Below are 19,273 nucleotides of genomic sequence, written 5' to 3' on the forward strand. Positions count from 1 at the left end.
AAGCTGAGAATTTATCCAGAAGAATGGAAAGAAAATGCATTAAGGTCTCACAGTGTTATCATTTAGTTCTAGGTGTGTATGCCACTTAGAATCATCTGACATACCAGTGGGATAGTGCCTCCATGCCTTGGGAACCATTACCTATGAAGATTTTAGAACCTGTATGACCCCATGTGCTGGTTTTTTTCTATTTAATTAATATTAATGTGAAATATTTTATTTACTAAATATAACCGTCTGTAAATTCCACAACTCACTTTTCATTTCCATTAACAGATGAGGCATTCCAGAAGAACTCACTGCCCTGACTGGGATAACAGAGAAAGCTGGGGACATGAAAGCTACAGTGGAAGTCACAAACGGAAAAGGAGATCCCACAGTAGTACACAAGAGAACAGACATTTTAAACCACATCACCAGCTTAAAGAATCTTATTAGTAAATTACGCTTGAACTAGTACCATTTTAACACTAATAGTTGTAATGACTTGTCATTAGCTTATATAGCTTTCATCTGTCAGATTGTTTTATAAATCAGTCAACAAATACTCATTCAGAAAATATTTACTGAGTGCCTCTTATATGCTAGACACTGCTGTGAATAGAACAGAGTTCCTACTCTCACATATCTGTGTACATTTGGGAGCTGTAGGAAACAGTTGCTGGAGTCCCAGCTGCCAGTAATATAGTTGTGGGAAATGAGACACACGAAAGTTAAGTAAGTGATTAAAGGACCAGTGAGTGCCTTTAACTTGTATGTAGTAGGGAGAGCTGTACATTGGGGCACTTATTTAGGGTTCCACAAATGAGAGCTAATGAAGGGTCGGGAGGAGTTCATCCAGATGGAAAAATAGCATGTGGTGTGTGAGAATGTTAAAGTGTGTTGGGGATTAGTTGCTTATACTGTATTCTACAGGTTATATTTGTAGATAAGGCCAGTGGATATGTTTGGGATTTTTAGAAGCTTGGCTGTTGTAAGAAGGACCTCATTAAAAATTTCCAATGGCATGTGTCCTGTTCTGTTGTATTCTTACCAGTGTAAAATTTGGAGGTACTACGTTTATATAGAATTGAAGGAATTTTTCAAGTTCCTAAATGATTAAACAAAGCCTAGGTGAATAGAGTTTCTTTCATTCTGTCCTCCGTTAATTTCCCTTTCTCATTTGTTTTTGGTGGTTCTATGTTTTCTCCTTGTTTTGTGCAGATGTTCCACTGGGACTGTTTGCCAGATTGCTTTCTAAATTAGCCAACTGGCGTTATTTAAAAAACAATATGCAATTTTTTTCCTTCTCCATGGCAAAACAGACTTGTTCTGTAGAACAGTGAGCTTGTTGTTAATCAGTGCAGACTAATCATTCTTCACACACTATCATATGGAGGGAAGAGGGAGAATCTATGCCAGGATTTCAATGACCTGAGCTAATTAATGTATTATACAAGAATATCTGTACCCTATATTATGATAACTACAAAATACTCTGTAAGCCTTAACATATAGTACTAACCATTCATGGATTTATTATGCATTGTATGTGTCGCAAGGAAGTGATATGAATGATGAACAGTTATTCATATTCACAATTAACCACATAAAGATGATACTGAGTCAGTGCAATAACCAATAGGCCAATAGTTTCTTCTTTGATATTGGCACCAGAGATGTCTGGTGGTAATTGCTCTCCATAATCTGGAGTAATCTAATAGTCTTTTTCAAGATTCAAATCTTCATAAGAGTTTTTCTTTTGTAAAATTATTGGAAAAAAAATGAAAAATACAGAAGCATATAAAGAAGGTACTCTTGGTAGGATGCTAGTCCCTCATTTGGATGTAAAGTTATTTCTTCTGAAAAATATCTTTGTATACAAATCTTTGCCTCTGAATATTTCCTGAAAATAGGTTCTAAGAAGGGACAGTTTCAAGTGAAAGGGTGTGACCTCTTATAAGGCTCTTGCTACATATTCACATATTTTTCCACATATTTTTCTAGAAAGTTTGTACCAAGTTACACTCCCTACGACATGCTGTCACTAGTCCTGTGTATTTTGAAATGCCAAGAATAGTGTTTTCTTTTCATTTGAATGTTTAAATTTCTGCTGAATTTGTCCTCTGTCATGTGCTTATTGAACACTTGAATATTTTTTTAATTGAAGTCTAGTTGATTGTGAACATTATTTTTGTATTCTTAGCCTATTTTTTCTATTAAAGCATATTTTTCTTATGATTTATCAGCGCTTTTATTGTATATCAATTATCTTACCTTTTTTCCTATATATTTCAGAGTGTCTTTTCTTTCTGATTTGTAAGTAGCCTGTGAATTGCTCCCTTCCTACAAGCTTAATCAATTAATTCTACACAGGAAGACTGATGTGGCTGTGAACACTGTGAACACATTTTATATCCTTAAATGTCTTGTTGTAACATAGAGTATCAAGCCTTAAACCAGTGATTCTCAAACTTTAGTGTGAATAGAATCACTTTGGAGGTATGTTTAAAATGCATATTACCAGATTATTCAGTGAATCTGACCTGGGGTCCAGGGATCTTCATTTTTAAAAAATCAGTATTTCGATATTGTTAATAAACAGACCACCCTTTGAGAAACACTGTTTTAAGCCCTTTAGCCTGGCATGCAAGATTTTGGATGATCTGTTCCCAGCTTATTTATTTGCCTATGTTCCCCTATGTGAAAATTGCTCTTGCTGAAATTGTCTATTTACTATTTCCTAAGTAACATGTAGACAAACTCATCTCTAAACCCTTCTGGCTAAAAGTACTCTATAAATGTAAGATGGTCATATGCCATTTTTCTTTCCTGGCACCACTTCTACTTCCTACTTTATCCAAATCCTGATGTCCCTATAAGATGCAACTCTTCCCTTCTTTTTCACGAAATCTTCCCTGACCATTTTAAGCATTATGAGTTTTTTCTCCTAAGCACTCATATCCAGGCTTTCGGCATTTCCTGCATGGTTTTGTTTTATTTTTGTGTGAGTAATCTCAAATTGAACAGTTATTTGTTGGCAGGGATTTTGCCTCATATATTTTTTATCTTCCACAGGACCTGTGTGGAAATAGAAACGAATGCCCATAGCCTCATTAGTCTTGGCTGTTTTAAAGAACTACAGTGAAATATTCACTGGACATTCAGTGACTATTTTTAGAAATTCAATCAGTCTGTTCATCCTGTTCACTCTGTCCATATAGCCTTTATAATTCTGTAGACTTTGTTTATATAATCTCTAAGGCTCGGTTGTTGTAGGCTGAAGAGGTCCTCATCTTTTTAGTTTATCCTCATAGTATTACTTCACTCCATGTTTGTTATTCTATAGATTATTTATGGATTATCAGCAGCTCTAATTTCATGCACTAGTCCAGCTAAGGATTATTAGTGTTAGAGTTTTCCGATACATTTTAGACTTTTATGGGAAGGATGCCTTACAGAATTAAACAGATGCCCTTTAGAGTATGGTAATTTCTAGTTTGACGTATTGTAGATCTCTCCCTTAACGGTTCCAAGCAACTCATCAGATCCCTGACTTAGACCCAGATTTAGACCCTAATATCCTGAGTTGGTTCTCCAATGGCTAGAACTTAAGGCTGACACTGGGGAAAGGGGGTTTCTGCATCTCCCCAGCCTGGATTTGATGCCAGCCCTGTTGAGTAGCAGTTTAAGAGATGCTTCTCCTTTATTTTTGCATAAACCAGCCTCCTGAGAAAAAAGAATGACAACATATTCTGGAAAAAGAACGAGGTTAGTGAGGGCAGTCTAGTTAACATCTGTCACTCCATTGCTTGTCAGGATTATTTTAGCTGGTGTGTCTGACTGGGCAGGTGTCCCCTCTCTCCCTCAGTGCTCCATGTGCATCCCTCTTGAATCTTCACACTGTTGAAAAGGATACTCATCCCAGGTAGAGAGGGGGACAGGAAACTGGGTCAGTTGACTCTGTCTTTTTCTTTCCATCAAATCAAGGCTACTTAACTGGAATCCATTGACTTCCTGAGGTCCATGATCTCTGAAATTCCTTGCCAAGTTTTGTTTACGCATTTGTGCATTTCTTAGGGGAGAGGGTCCATACCTCTCAATTAGATTTTCAAAGGGATCTGTAGATTCAGCAGTTAAGCACTATGGGGCTTACCTGGTGGCACAGTGGTTGACAGTCCGCCTGCTGATGCAGGGGATGCAGGTTTGTGTCCCGGTCCGGGAGGATCCCACATGCCATGGAGCGGCTAGGCCCATGAGCGATGGCTGCTGGGCATGTGCATCCGGAGCCTGTGCTCCACAATGGGAGAGGCCACAACAGTGAGAGGCCTGCGTACCGCAAAAAAAATAAATAAATAAATAAAAGAAGTTAAGCACTATGGCACCAGATGATGCTGTTTTCCCTGAATTCTTGTCTATTTCACAAGCAGGAGTGACAGGAAATTCAAAATGCAAAGGGAAGTAGGGGGTTGGGAAATCCTAAGCAAGCAATTACTAGAACCTTTTCTCATTTGAGGGGGATATATTTTAGATATTTTTGGCACATGAAGCAGCCTTCAAAAACTGTGTTGTCTATTTCTCAGAAAGATACAGGAAGCTCGAAATAGAGGAGAGGAGATGGAATAGGTGGTGTGTATAATAATACTGGCACATACAGTAGGATTTAGTATGTGCTCTACAACCATGGCAAATCGTTTTCCTTCTAGGGATCTCAGTGTAGTCATCTGTAAAATGAAAGGCCTGAAATATATTTAAGATTCCTTTTAGCTCTAATACACCTTTTGTGAAAGAACTCTGTGTGCCAGAGATACCTAACTTACATTAAGAAGTAAAGGAATCCTGTTTTGCCTGCCTCATATTGTGTGTGGCTCTGCAAAAAGGAAGAGAGCTTAGTTACAGATGCATATATCATAAGATTGATGAATTTCAGAAGAGCAGTTTTGTGAATTTTTGGTCTTAACTTTCAGCAGAAGGTAAAGGGACACTTAATCAAGTAAACACTGAATATGTTGAATGATTTGACCCAAGGTTTGTTCCTTCATAGCAGTATATATTAATAGAGATATATGTACCCATTTGCTTGTTGGTTAAAGTAAAATTATTTAAGTTTTGTGAGTTAAGTATAAATTCTAATTCATCAATTTGTATTTTTTTCTTTTATTGAGTTAGCTGTTGAAACCAGGAATTCTTGAGAGAATGTTTTATTTTAACCACGTTAAAATGTGGTTAAACGTTAAAATGTTCTAGAATGAAGAGAGTAATTTTAAATCCTGTAATGTGTTTACAGTCATTATTTAGAAGCAAGGTTCTTGAATGAGAGATATTATCGGGACCAGAGATACATTGATGAATACAGAAATGACTACTGCAAAAGATATGTTCTTAATATTGATGAATACAGAAATGACTACTGCAAAAGATATGTTCCTAACATTGATGAACACAGAAATGACTACTGCAAAAGATATGTTCCTAACATTGATGAATACAGAAATGACTACTGCAAAAGATATGTTCCTAACATTGATGAATACAGAAATGACTACTGCAAAAGATATGTTCCTAACATTGATGAATACAGAAATGACTACTGCAAAAGATATGTTCCTAGACGTTATCACAGAGACGTTGAAAGCAGTTATCGAATCCACTGCAGTAAATCTTCTGTCCGAAGCTGGAGAAGCAGTCCTAAAAAGAAGCGTAATAGACAATGTTCAAGTAATCAGTCACGTTCGGTATGATTGATTTTGTTTTTATTTTGGGTGGATACTTATTTGTGTGTAAAAGCTCTTACTGAGCCAATACGTTTGAAAAAGTTTATAATACTATATGAATATAATTGTGTTTATATTACTTGAATCCTTAAAGGAAACTTCCAAATTCTTACAACTAATCTGCATTTATTAGTTAGTCCTCATTTGCCCACATTTACTCATTTTTTGCAGACGAGATCATGAGGTTCTTGATTTTAATGTTAAAAATATTTTTATCTTTTATAACATAATCATATGAAAAGATGAAGCACCCATCTTTTCTTTCATCTTAAACATTTTTTACTTTAAAAGAAACCCCTTTCCCAGTACTTGGAGACAAATGTAGAAAGTTGCACTGGTGGATACTTACCCTGTGTATAGCACAATCTGCAATTAGTTCCATTGGAGCTCTGAAAGTGGGTGCTGAAGGGGAAATTATTGTCCAGAAAGCCTGCCTTTTTTTTACACTCATGAATCTTCACTTGTTTGCAGTAAACTATGAATTATTATTTTCCTCCCCAAGTTTTCTTCAGTAGAACTATCATTGATTAGATCAAACATTGACATTAGCCTTTATTTTCCCCTTTTATTTTAATAAGTATGTTTAAAAATATTGCTCAGTATCAATATGAACTAATCTTGACATTTTAAAACATTTTCCTGCCAAACTAGACATTTCAACTCACAGCATAGGCTATTTTATAACGAGATTAATAGATCATGACATTGCATTCTTTAAATTTCAGACTTCAATTAAGTCAGTATTTTAGAGACAATTGTGTTGTTTTTTCTATTGCCACTTTAAGTAACTTATCTGAAAATCTTGCCATGTTTTTCTTCTGTAACATAAACTGTGTCCTGTGAATTTCTGGGGACTGAATTTGAAATTGCTCCTGCCAACTGTTCGTGGCCTGGTTCTTATCTGAATGCCTGGATATCTCCCCGCTGAATGAATTGCATATTCTGCCCTGAATTCACTCTGCTATATTGATTGGCTGGACGATCTTGGTGCTGCCCACTTGCCGTTCCAGAAGAGCCACCGAAGGAAAAGATCCAGGAGTATAGAGGATGATGAGGAGGGTCATCTGATCTGTCAAAGTGGAGACGTTCTAAGAGCAAGATGTATAGAATATTTTTCAACACTTTTTAAACTTTGCAGACAGAATAATCTTTTTAAGAATAGTTTGTCAGCGGGGGGCTAAAGAACTCTTCATTGCTTTTTTGTTTTGTTTTTTGTGGGTTTGTTTGTTGTTCTTTTGTATTTCTTCTTTTCTATAGAGTTTAAATATTTCCACTCTAAAGTTCCAAAAAAATCAGTGGAATTTGAGATTAGAGCAAGAAAGATAGCTCTATCTAAATTATTTTTGTAGCAGCTGAAAATAAAATAATTTGAGTGCTGGAACCTTAATTATGCTTTAATAGAGAGCATTTGAAAAAATTCCACACTTAAGCATTCATTATTTGAATAACTGATAATTTGTACTCATGTACTTACACTTCTTTCTCCCCCCTCACTTTAGATGAAATCGTGAACACTTTGGGAGAAGGGGCCTTTGGCAGAGTTGTAGAGTGCATTGATCATGGCATGTAAGTTTGTTGTTTTTCTTTTTTGAACATTCTGATATTTTTGGTGGAGAAGGATCCATAATTTAGATGAAATGGAATTTAAGTGGTAGCTATGTGTTTTCCTGGGAGGTATAAGTATTCAAAAGTTCTTGAACTGTGTATGATTTATTTACCATAAGTATGGATTTTGACCAGGAATGCTGAAAATGTTTATCAGATGGAGTTCATTGAAATTAATGTCAGTGTTCAAGTGAAGACTTTCCCAGAACTTAGGTCCTTAGCTTTCTATAAGAGATTTGGAGTGCTTTACCCTACTTTTGAATTGCAGAGACAATAAATTAGCATGTCTAATCTTCTTGGTTCAAAAGCTTTTATTTCCAAAGGGTAATATTTGCACGTTAGGGTTAGCTTCTTAAACTATAAATAAATTATATTACTTGAAGCCTACAGAATAAAGTCCAGATTCTTTAATGAGTTATACTAAACTTTTTGTTATTTGACCCTCTCTGCTTCATTTTCATGTTTTCCTCTAGGATCTCTATTCTGCGGTTGCAAGTTTTTTTGTAAGTGAACGTCTTAAAACAGTTTAGTGGAAACTGCACATTTCTAAATTGACATCTCAACTTTGCATCATAAAATAGTTGAGGATGTAATTTCCAGCTTATTGTAAATGCTGATTTTTTTAAAAAACATATCTCTCTTTCTAAATATGTTTGGGGGAATCTAAATACAACAGCTTGATACCTCCTGTCATCCATGAACAAACTTTTCTTGAATACTTAGAAATGCTTTATCTTAACTTTTTATCTGAACTTAACTTTTACTTCACTTTTCATAAAGAATATTATCCTAAATGTCTTTTATTATCACCCTTTCCTCTCTATGACAAAAATGTGAACATAAAGTAAAATTTTAAGATACTTTGAAATACTTTGACTTAGGAAAGTTGCTAAGAATTCCCATATATTCTTCACCCAGATTCCACAAATGTTAACATTTTACAGTGTTTAATCATTCTCTATATTTACATGTTATATGTATTTTCAAGTTTTGCCAGCTTATCTACAACCTGGTTCACATTTCACTAGTTGTCCCATTTAGGTCTTTTAAAAATTTCTTGAGGTTCCAAGACTTGAGTATTTGAGATATTCCAATGAATAGTATTCAATTGATCAAGTACAAATCTGTTACAAATTTTGATACTTATTAGACCTAAAACATACAATGTAATTGAAAATATATCTTTTATTGAGATGGTTGGGGCCTTTAAAAAATGAGTTCCTGTGTGCATAGATAAATCTTACTGTTTTAACATTAAGTTTCCATTTTTCTTTTTTTTTTAACTGACAAGTAATATGAAAGCTTATAAGTTTAAGGTGTATAAAGTTGGTTTGAAACATTTATATACTGCAATATGATTACTATAGTAGCATTAGCTAACACCATTATCCATTTTTCATTTTTATAGCTATTAGCACTGTTCATTTTTATAGCATATTAGCAGTTAGAAAACTTGTCCGTATGATGAAATAGATGAGAGTAGAAGAAGTTTTGTCACAGCAGTTTTATAGTAATTCTTTTAAGTCTTGAGATATATGCTATACATCATAGGGAGATAAATCATTAAAAATTTATTTTGATGATTATATATCAGCCCACAACTTCATTGGGACCTTGTCAAAAGAAATGAGTTCGGAATAGGTTGGCTATCCAGCCACTAGAAAAATTTTTGCCTCAAAGAATTTTTTTTCTTTTTTATAAACAGCCTGGTGCACAAACCTTGCCATATTAATTTCACGTGCATGGGGTTCTCTTTTGTAATGTGGGAAGGCCATAGTGAAAAATGCAGGGTTGACTGCTGGCTTGTATTCAAGAAGATCAGGTTTAGAAGAGAGGACAGAAGGAAGCTGAAGATTTGGAAATCCTTTTCCTCAAAATCATTTACAGCTTTTTTTTTTTTGGCCATGACACGTGGCTTGCGGGATCTCAGCTCCCCGACCAGGGATTGAACCTGGGCCCACGGCAGTGAAAGCTCATGTCATACACCACTGGACCACCAGGGAATTCCCTCTGCACTTTTTAGGAAGTACTACAGATGCCCCGGTCTAAAACACGCTGCCATACATTGTTGCTATTTATACCTATTCGCATCAGTGAATGCACTAAACATTTTTTTGGCTTGATGACTTATTGATGGTGTCTCCTTTGCCAGAATTATCTAACAAACTGATAGTTGTCTTTCTTCTCTGAGGAAGTCTGAGCTCCCCTAACTCTGATGGTTATGCTCTTTCTTCTCTCTATTCCTTATACCAGGCACTTCTAACCTTATGATAAGTTGTTCAAGTGTCTGTCTTTTCCATTAGTCTGTGAGGTACATGGGACAAGCTCTTTTTAACAGTGATTCCAATGCAACATCTGGCACAGTCTCTCTAGCCTGGTGAATGAGTAAATGTTTTCAGCAGTAGTATGTTCAAGGTTTATATTTTTATCCTTTTTTTAAAAAAACTACTTATAAAATCTAGGTAAATTTAAACTTTTGGAAACAAACATTAATGTTCATAAGTATTAAGAGAAATCATCACTCTGTATAATGTATATTTTGTCATAATGTTTTGAAAAAATGTTTATAGATCTGCTATAATATACCCTGAAAGATTATTTAGGAAAATAGCATAGAGTGATTGGTACTTAACAAGATGATGCTTTAGAGCAGGGGTCCCCAACCCCTGGGCCGTGGACTGGTAGGAACTGGGCCTAACAGCAGGAGGTGAGCAGTGGGCGAGCGAGTGAAACTTCATCTGCTGCTCCCCATAGCTTGCATTACCACCTGAACCATCACACCCTCCCCCCAACCATGGAAAAATTGTCTTCCATGAAAACGGTCCCTGGTGCCCAAAAGGTTGGTGACAGCTGCTTTAGAGGATATATGTCTTCAACGCCCTTCTGTACATTTACCATTTTCATTTTGTTTTAAAGGGGTGGCATACATGTAGCAGTGAAAATCATAAAAAATATGGGACAATATCATGAAGCAGCTCATTCAGAAATCGAAGTATTAGAGCATTTAAATAGTACTGATCCCAATAATGTCTTGTAAGTAATAAACTTGGAACTGTGATCCATTATGTTACATGAAATAATCAGATTTCTGTGAACTGAATTATTTGTATTCTGATCTGTTTCAGCCGATGTGTCCGGATGCTAGAATGGTTTGATCATCATGGTCATATTTGTATTGTGTTCGAACTCCTGGGACTTAGTACCTATGATTTCATTAAAGAAAATAGCTTTCTGCCATTTCAAATTGACCATATCAGGCAAATGGCATATCAGATCTGTCAGTCAATAAATTGTAAGTATACTTGTTAAATTTTTAAATACCAGTAAATTAAAGGTTTTATTGGACAAGCAACATATCAAACCATTGTCACTAAAAATGCACGTTGCAAGTAAAGATGAAACCACTTTTGATCCCTACCTCTACTACTAATTCTCCTTTCCCCCGGTACAGACTAAATTTGTAAGTGAAACTAATAATGTCTTTTTGTTCTTTTGTAGTTTTGCATCATAATAAATTAACCCATACAGATCTGAAGCCTGAAAATATTTTATTTGTGGAGTCTGACTATGTAGTCAAGTATAATTCAAAAATGGTAAGTTACACTTGTTTTAATTTTGGTAGTTGTCTTTAAAATTAATTTAGCTTGGTGATCCTTGGATGAGGAATTTTACCTTTGAGGCTTATTATATCCTGACGTTTAACCCAAAAAGGGTAATCTTTTGCCTTTCTCATGGGGTTATTTTGAAAATCAAAAAGAGAATTCATGTGCAAGCCTTTTGGATAGTGCTATAAAATATTTCATATCTTTATTGATCTTTGTGATTACTTAACTGTATCTCTAGAAACGTGATGAACGCACACTGAAAAACACAGATATCAAAATTGTTGACTTAGGAAGTGCAACATACGATGATGAACATCATAGCACTTTGGTATCTACACGGCATTACAGAGCTCCAGAGGTCATTTTGGGTTAGTAGATACCAGACTTCCTGATATTTTAATTGAAAAAGAGATATTTTGTTCTCTATAGCTTTTATTGGGGGGCAGGTAGTTGGGGGATAGCTGTAATTTTCTTAGCAGTGTACAGAAAATGTTTTCTGTTTTCATAAAAGCTGTCTGGACATTGCTATAAATATTTTTCCTGAGTGGGAAAAATGTGATATCATCTGTAAAGATATTCCAGGTGGTGGTTCTTTTTGAACAAGTCAGTCTTACAAGATCATAAGAGAACAAGCTGTATTGGCTAAGTCCATGACAGCAGTGTGATTTTGAAGTGATGTGGGGACCTCTTTTCGTCTCATCACAAAGCATGGTGCTGGGGAAAATGCTAAAGATTTGGCTGGCAGACGTCTAGATGTAGGGTGGATGGAGGTTAAGAGGAGAAGAAAGAGGGGCTAGTCTAAGAGGAGAGCTTTGATCATCTTTGACATGGGAAAGCATGGAAATTAAAATTAGTTAAGGTGCAGGGTTTTTCAATATTAATAAAAGGGAACTCAGTGAGGGAGAGCGCGTCTTATGCCTCAAAATTGAAAAGTTCGAGACCGAGTCATGTTGATAGAGCAAGGAAGTCAGAGGTGGATTTGGGGGCTTGGAGACAGTGGGAAAAATTCAGATCAGGTGATATTGGGAGATAGTTAAATGGTATAAGCATATTACTTCACCAAAAGTAAGTTTCAACCGAGGTTGGATAGTAAAACATCTTTGTGGAATCAGTCTTTTCCACTTTTTACCTTTTGTCTAAGAGGACTTGGTAGTTGAGAATATGAGTGTGAGAGCAAACTAATGATGTTTACCTAGAGTAAAGAATTAGTAAAAGGGACAGGAAATTAAGAATAGTATGTAGTGCTGGCTAGTAGAACTTTCCATGATGATAGAAATGTTGTATATCTGCACTATCCAACATGGTAGCCATTAGTAGCCACACGTAGACTACTGTGTACTTTCAGTATAGCCAGTGTGACTGAGGAACTGAATTTTAAATTAATTAAACTTTTCGATTTAAATAACCACATGTGGCTAGTGGCTACCACATAGGATAGCACAGGTTTGGAGCTCATCTTTGAGAGTGATGTTACTAGGATTTCTGCTTAGTATGGTCTGAAAGAAGCTGCTGTGTTGCAGTAGTTTAGAAAATGTATTCATGGTTGAGGACTGAAGGCTGCAATGAAGGTAAAAGAATAGAGTGTGGGAAGAGATTGTGGACAGAGAGGTGTTTTCAGAGCTTAAAAAGAGATAACTTGCTGTGTTTTATCAATTTTAAGAAGAAGATTTTTCTCCACATTTTAACATGTGAGGAAACATAAGACAAAACGGCATTTTTCTTGGTTATTGGTTCATAAAACAGTGGTGTATCTTACAGTTAATGGCCTCCTCCTAGATTGTGTAAGATACAGTGATTCCTAGTAATAATACAGTCCCATGTGTGACCAGGCTGGGGATAGTTGATATAAATCTGAAATTGGGGTTATTGGTGTTTAGGAAAAGAAATGAACAGATGGGAAGATTAGAAGGGTTCTTTGTGTGTTTGTGAAGTGTTACTCCTGAGGATGAAGGCAGAATTAGGTTGAAGAGGAAGATGTTGTCAGGTGCCACCACTGAGGAGGGCAGTTGGTCTCATGACTTGGGTGTTGGTAGTAAACAGAAGTTGGTAAAAGTGAATGATGTGAAATTCCAAAGAGTATGAGAGCTGAGCCATAAGAGAATGAGGTAGTTTACAGTCACTTGGGAGAAAGCTGGACTGGGAGACAGGAGTGGCTGGAAAAGAAAACTTTCATCTTAGATCCAAGCTCTATCATTTGCAGATTTTGTATGTGTTACTGTAAGTAGAAACCATGCTCCATTATCCTTTTGTTCAAGTGATAAGTACGATGAGGGTTAACAAAAATGGCTAAATCATAGTCAAGTTCCTTGAATATATTGTTTCTTCCTTTGTCTTTAAATTCAGTAATGTTACTGAAAGTAATTGAAATGTCTTTTAAAGTACGTTTTATTTGTACATTATTTTTTTATTAAAAACTTAATCTTTAAAAGGTTAAAACATCTGTATGGTTTACTCTTTTCCTTTCTAATTAGATAGAGACTTAAGGCTAGGTGTTTTTTTCTTTTCTGAATAATGTTACTATTGAGAATTCTGAAGGAGAAAGTATATATGATCATGTATAGACAACCTGAAAGTACATATATAGATACCTCTCTATGTGAACTTTAAATATCTGTATAATTCTGCTTATGGGTGACACTGCTTATAATATCCATTATAATTCTTACATAATTTATGTGACACTACTATTTCTTTTAATGGAAGAAATAAACTCAGATATCAAGCTGATGGTAATTGATAAGGGGTTAGTAATTACACTCTGAGGATAATTATTGACCTATGTTTGCACTAATAAAATGTAAAATTTCATAGAACAACCATTAAGTGGTTATAACAGTGCTCCTCATTGCACAAGCAATTCAGAGACTATGGAATATTTGCTAACCCCTCTTACTTTCCATAAAATGCCTCCTCCCCCAGGTTAAAATACTGTAAGTTGATACAAGGATATGGAGGACTCTGAAAGCATACTGAATAATGTTTGGTATAAAACTAAAAATGTAAACCCTGAATTTACTATCATATTCTCCTAAATGGGCTATATAAAGAGAGCACCCACATAGGAAAAGATATTGTGTATTGGCAATTAAAAATGGTTGCATAATAAAATGTTTGGTTTTGTTTTTAAATAGCTTTAGGTTGGTCTCAGCCATGTGATGTTTGGAGCATAGGTTGCATTCTTATTGAATATTACCTTGGTTTCACAGTCTTTCAGGTATGTATTTAGTAAATGTTACTTACTGATTCATAATGAGCTTTAATGTTAAAGGCATGTTAAAGTTTTTGTTTCCATATTGGAAAGTTGCCATAGTGTCATTATTCTTAAGATGTAAACTTCCATGTGCAAAATAGTCATCCTTCTCTAAAACCATAGTTGAATGAAATACTCTCAGTGAATGGTCATAATTCATTCTGCATGTGGAGCTTTTAAACACATGGTCCATATTGACTTCATATGATCCATTTTATTGTGATGCTCCTTCATAAATTTACATTAGTGTTACTATGGTCAGTTTTAATTCAGCTCTGGTTATGTTGCACTTTTATTAAAAGAATTCAGAAACAGTAAGATGTATTAAGCATGTATGACACCCTAGGCACATTTCTAAGCACTGTGTGTATAAAAATGAAAAGACAGCATCTCTCTCCTCAAGGAAGACATACACAGAATAGACATGGGATAACGTACAGTACAATGTGATACTTGCTATAATGGAACAATGTAGAAGGGAACCCAGAAAAGGTGAACAGTTAAGTTTCCTTAGAGAAGGCATCACTGAGGAGTAGGGAGTTTAATCCAAGCTATAAGGAAGAGTAAGAGTTTGTCAGAAAACTAGAGTGTGTGATGGCCATATCAGGAAGAAATGGTATTCATAAATGCAAGAGGCATAAAGGAAGCTACTCTAGTTGAGGAAGGATGAATAGTGCTGCCGGAGTGTCTTGGATAAATAGGAAAATGGTGTGAGTAGGCAAGTACTGATTCATAGTGGATTTGTTTGCCATAGAAAGGTATTTGTTTTATCCTAGGAGTCAGTGGTTTCCAAATGTAGACCGGTCTAAAATGAAAATGATTTTGTAGGGTTGCCGTTCTGGCTTTCATTTAGAAATTATCTCTCCTCTTTTTTTTTTTGGTATTAAAATGTTCTTTCTATGAAATGATAATAGTTATTGGCTTACTTGGCAGAACAAAAAGGAGAAAATGTTATTTAGGTCTCTACTTGTTTTCCTCATAATTTTGCTTATGTCAGAAAACTAAAAGTCCTGAAAGCTTCAAGTGGTGTAACCATTGGAGAACTTTAAGAGGGTTGTGATTTGATCAAGGTGTGTTGTTGGATGGGGTGAGGGTGGTTAGGAAGTTCCTGGCTAATACTGTCAAGGTTGCTTTGAGGTTATGGCAATGCAGGATGAGGAGGGAGGAAGCTGTGATGAATTATAAGTCACTTAGGTGGCTGTTGCAGAATATATGTGTTCACTGCTATGGGGCACCTCACCAAACTTCTGTCTACTCCGTAGAGATCTGTTAAAAGTACTCTGAGTTTGTAGACGAGTTTGATATCTAGAACATAGCTGTCGGACATTTCTAGGGGGTGGTGTCTGGTTTTGTGGTAGTAAGCTATAGGGTCAAGGAAAAAGTTGAGCACAGTGCATGCTTTCTTCATTCTGACACATATAAAATCCTTCAGATGGTTTTATGATTGTTAATCATTCTGAGATCTTAAGCGTCGATTATTAACTTTGGTGTGAGATGTTGTTTATATTTTAATTCCACCCTCCAAAATAGTCTTCAACTAAGGAACTTTTTGAAGATAATGGAGCTTGTATTATTTATTCCTGTCATGAATTAAGAACATTTTGAAAGCAGTGTGCTAGGCACAGTAGTTAATGGATTTAAAAAGCATTGCACATAGACTCTGCTCTTCAGAGCAAGGATTGGCAAACTATATCCTATCTGATGCCTGCTTTAAAAAATGAAAAAGAATATGTGGTGGAGACCATCTGTGACCATCCAAGCCTAAAATATTTACTATCTGGTCCTTTACAGAAGAAGTTTGCCAGCCTCCACTTAGGAGTGTACCATTTAGTTTAACAATTTATTCTACTTTAGCCAAAGCTCTGTTACTGTGTAATTTAAGAATATGAGTTTTGACTTGGGTTCATAGCTCAGGTTTCCTCATTGATGAGCTATATGAGCTTGAGCTAGTATCTTAACCTCTTTGAAATTTATGTTCCCACATTCCTAGCACAAGGTTGTTGTAAGAATTATTGGGACTGTATTTTTATTGTCTAGGATTAGTGTTACAAAGTTGCTATCCATTGGGTAATGGAGGTTAGTTAAGCAACCGATAAAATGAGTAGCCAGGTTTTTGGTAATCTTCCCAGTCATCCCTCAGTTAAACAGTGCAAGTAATACAAATAAGGAAAAACTGTTCTGTTTTACATTAAACAACTTATTCGAACATTGTAAATCAACTGTACTTCAGTAAAATATACTTAAAAAGTTGTTCCTCAATCAGCTATACAGACCTTACAAATTCATTTCAGAAATCAGACAATCAGTGTAGCTCATTCAGTTTTATTCCATCTTTGAAGTAGAGTGTAGTATAAATTGTATAGCTGTCTAATCTAGTCCTTTTATGGAAACACTATTTGCTTGGTTTTTTCTTAACATTTATTTATTTACTTTTTTTTTGGTTGCATTGGGTCTTCATTCCAGCACGTGGGCTTCTCTCTCATTGTGGTACGTGGGTTTCCTCTCACCAGTTGTGGTGTGCAGTTTCCAGAGTGTGTGGGCTCTGTAGTTTGTAGCTCACAGGCTCTCTTTCTGTGGTGGGCAGGCTTAGTTGCCCCGCAGCGTGTGGGATATTAGTTCCCTGACCAGGGAGCGAACCCACGTCCCCCGCATTGGAAGGTGTATTCTCTGCCACTGGACCACCAGGGAAGTCCTGGAAACACTGTTTTCTTGTGTTTTCCTTTTATGTGCATGTAGGGAAATGGAAAGTGCTAAGTTTCTTTTTCCTATTTTTTTAGACTCATCATAGTAAAAAACACCTGGCAATGATGGAACGTATATTAGGACCCATACCAACACACATGATTCAGAAAACAAGGTATGCTTTTTAAGATTAAAGTCCTTATTGGGTACATGCAGTGGCCTATACTCAAACTATAGAAAAGCCATCTTTGTTGTTATTGCTTATTCCAAAGACTGTAGATTTTGAATTTTTTTTTCATGAAGTCAAGTTTTTGAAAAATAATGCAATATTTACTTTGTGATCCAGTAAATAAAGTGGTGTTTTTATACTCAAGTTAACCTCTGCATAAATGTTTTCCTAGGTTGATTTAAAAATAATACATAGAGTAGTAAAAAGAGCTTGATTTTGGAGTCCTATCTAAATTTGAACTCCAGACTGTTGCAAACCACATGTACGTCTTTGGACAAGAATACTATAAGTGGTTTCAAAACATAGCTTCACTGCAGAAGTCATCCAGGGAATTGTTAACGATTTCTAGCCCCATTCCAGATCTAGTGAAATCAGAATTTACAGGAATGGATCTAGGATCCTCTGTTTTTGACGCTGGCATTGTTTCACATATGGTACAACTTAGGTGGGATACTAAAACTTCAGAGGGTACAAGATTAGGAAAAATACCATATAAGGTATCCAATATAATTATTGCTGAGATATTTAGTAATTGTATGTTTATGTATATATATAGAGATGTCTATGGTTCCATCTTTTCCCCCAATCCCCTGGTGGGGGCAGGGTAAGAATGTGGGTTTTGGGTTTTTTTTTTCTTGAAATTTAATCCAGACTTCTCTTTCCTATAGGAAACAGAAGTATTTTCTTCATAATCAGCTAGATTGGGAGGAACATAGTTCTGCTGGTAGATATGTTACGAGACACTGCAAACCATTAAAGGTAAAACAAAAAACCAAAAAAATCTGTTTTAACTATTTTTTATTGTCTTTCTTAAACAAAGTCATTTTTCCCCTCAGGAATTTATGCTGTGTCATGATGAAGAACATGAGAAACTGTTTGACCTGATTCAAAGAATGTTAGAATATGATCCAGTGAAAAGAATTACCTTGGATGAAGCATTGCAGCATCCTTTCTTTGACTTATTAAAAAAGAAATAAAATGGAAATCAGTGGTCTTACTATAGTTCTCTAGAAGAGATTATTTAAGACTGTGTCAGTCAACTCTAAACATTCTAATATTTTTATAAACCTTAAATTATTTTGTACAGTTAAGTGTAAATGCTGTATGTTTTGTATCAATTGCATAATTATCTTGTTAAGCAAATATGGTCTTGATAATGAATGAAATATAAAAGCTAAAATTAATTTTCCTTTTTTGAGATTAATTACCATTTTTAAAGACCTTTGGAATATCCTTTGTGTCCAGTGATTGATCTTGCCTTTTTGTACATGGAGGTTGACTCTTGGAAGTGATTTTTGTGTTTTGTTTTTTGGTTTTTTTGAGTAAAAGGAAATCTTGACTACTTCATTCTTAAATGAATATTGTTTATTTACCTCAAACTTTCCTTAACTTTAAAAGATTTTTCTGTAATTGTTGAACAGGTAATAAGTATTATTAACTTTAAGTAGGCAGGTATTAGAAACCAAAACCCATAGGAACTGTTTGCTGTTGGAATTTCATTAAATTGTAAGTATTGTGTTCTGTTTCATTGGTTGATGTCAGTGGTGGTAAGTAGCATTCATGGAAAGACATCCAACTTGTGCATCGTAATAGATTAATAAAACCACATACACACTTCGTTTAAGATTAAAGTCTAACTGGAAAGTTAGCTTGGAAAGTCCTGTTTTCCAATGGTTATTTATGTAGTTAGTCACAAACGTAGAAATAGGAATTCTGATGACTGAGGTTTTTGTTTTTAATGCCAAATCTTCAGGAGTCTAGAAATTGTCCAATATCTGTCTCCTTACCATATGAAGTATAAATACTTAAACCTCAGCCTATGAGACTTTATGGCTATTATTAAACAATTTGTATTTATGTTACTGTTTACTGGAAAACAAAAAAAAAGATGATTTGTTCAGAGAACACTTGGGAAGAAAACTGCAGAAATTTCCAGACCCTGATTGGTTAACATAATGAACTTTTTGTTTGTCTGTAGGTATTTTTTTCTGTTTACCTGTTTACACATGAAAAACTAAATGGTAGGGGCTTCCCTAGTGGCACAGTGGTTGAGAGTCCACCTGCCGATGCAGGGGACACGGGTTCGTGCCCCGGTCCAGGAAGATCCCACATGCTGCGGAGCGGCTAGTCCTGTGAGCCATGACCTCTG

General features: G+C 35.5%; 1 pseudogene across 1 annotated transcript; it reads left to right on the forward strand.

Moving 5' to 3' along the window:
* The first annotated feature begins 244 nt into the window (after positions 1–244).
* On the forward strand, positions 245–18,111 carry LOC308616207 (dual specificity protein kinase CLK4-like; annotated as a pseudogene). Its single transcript has 14 exons — positions 245–437; positions 3,799–3,907; positions 5,267–5,353; positions 5,579–5,714; positions 6,764–6,854; positions 7,253–7,319; positions 10,275–10,391; positions 10,484–10,650; positions 10,857–10,951; positions 11,202–11,331; positions 14,095–14,177; positions 16,991–17,070; positions 17,793–17,883; positions 17,961–18,111. The product of its transcript is annotated as a dual specificity protein kinase CLK4-like (transcript).
* The last annotated feature ends 1,162 nt before the right edge of the window (positions 18,112–19,273 follow it).

The sequence above is a fragment of the Mesoplodon bidens genome (genome assembly GCF_964165515.1).
Source record: "Mesoplodon bidens genome assembly, chromosome: 4".
Taxonomy (NCBI): domain Eukaryota; kingdom Metazoa; phylum Chordata; class Mammalia; order Artiodactyla; family Ziphiidae; genus Mesoplodon; species Mesoplodon bidens.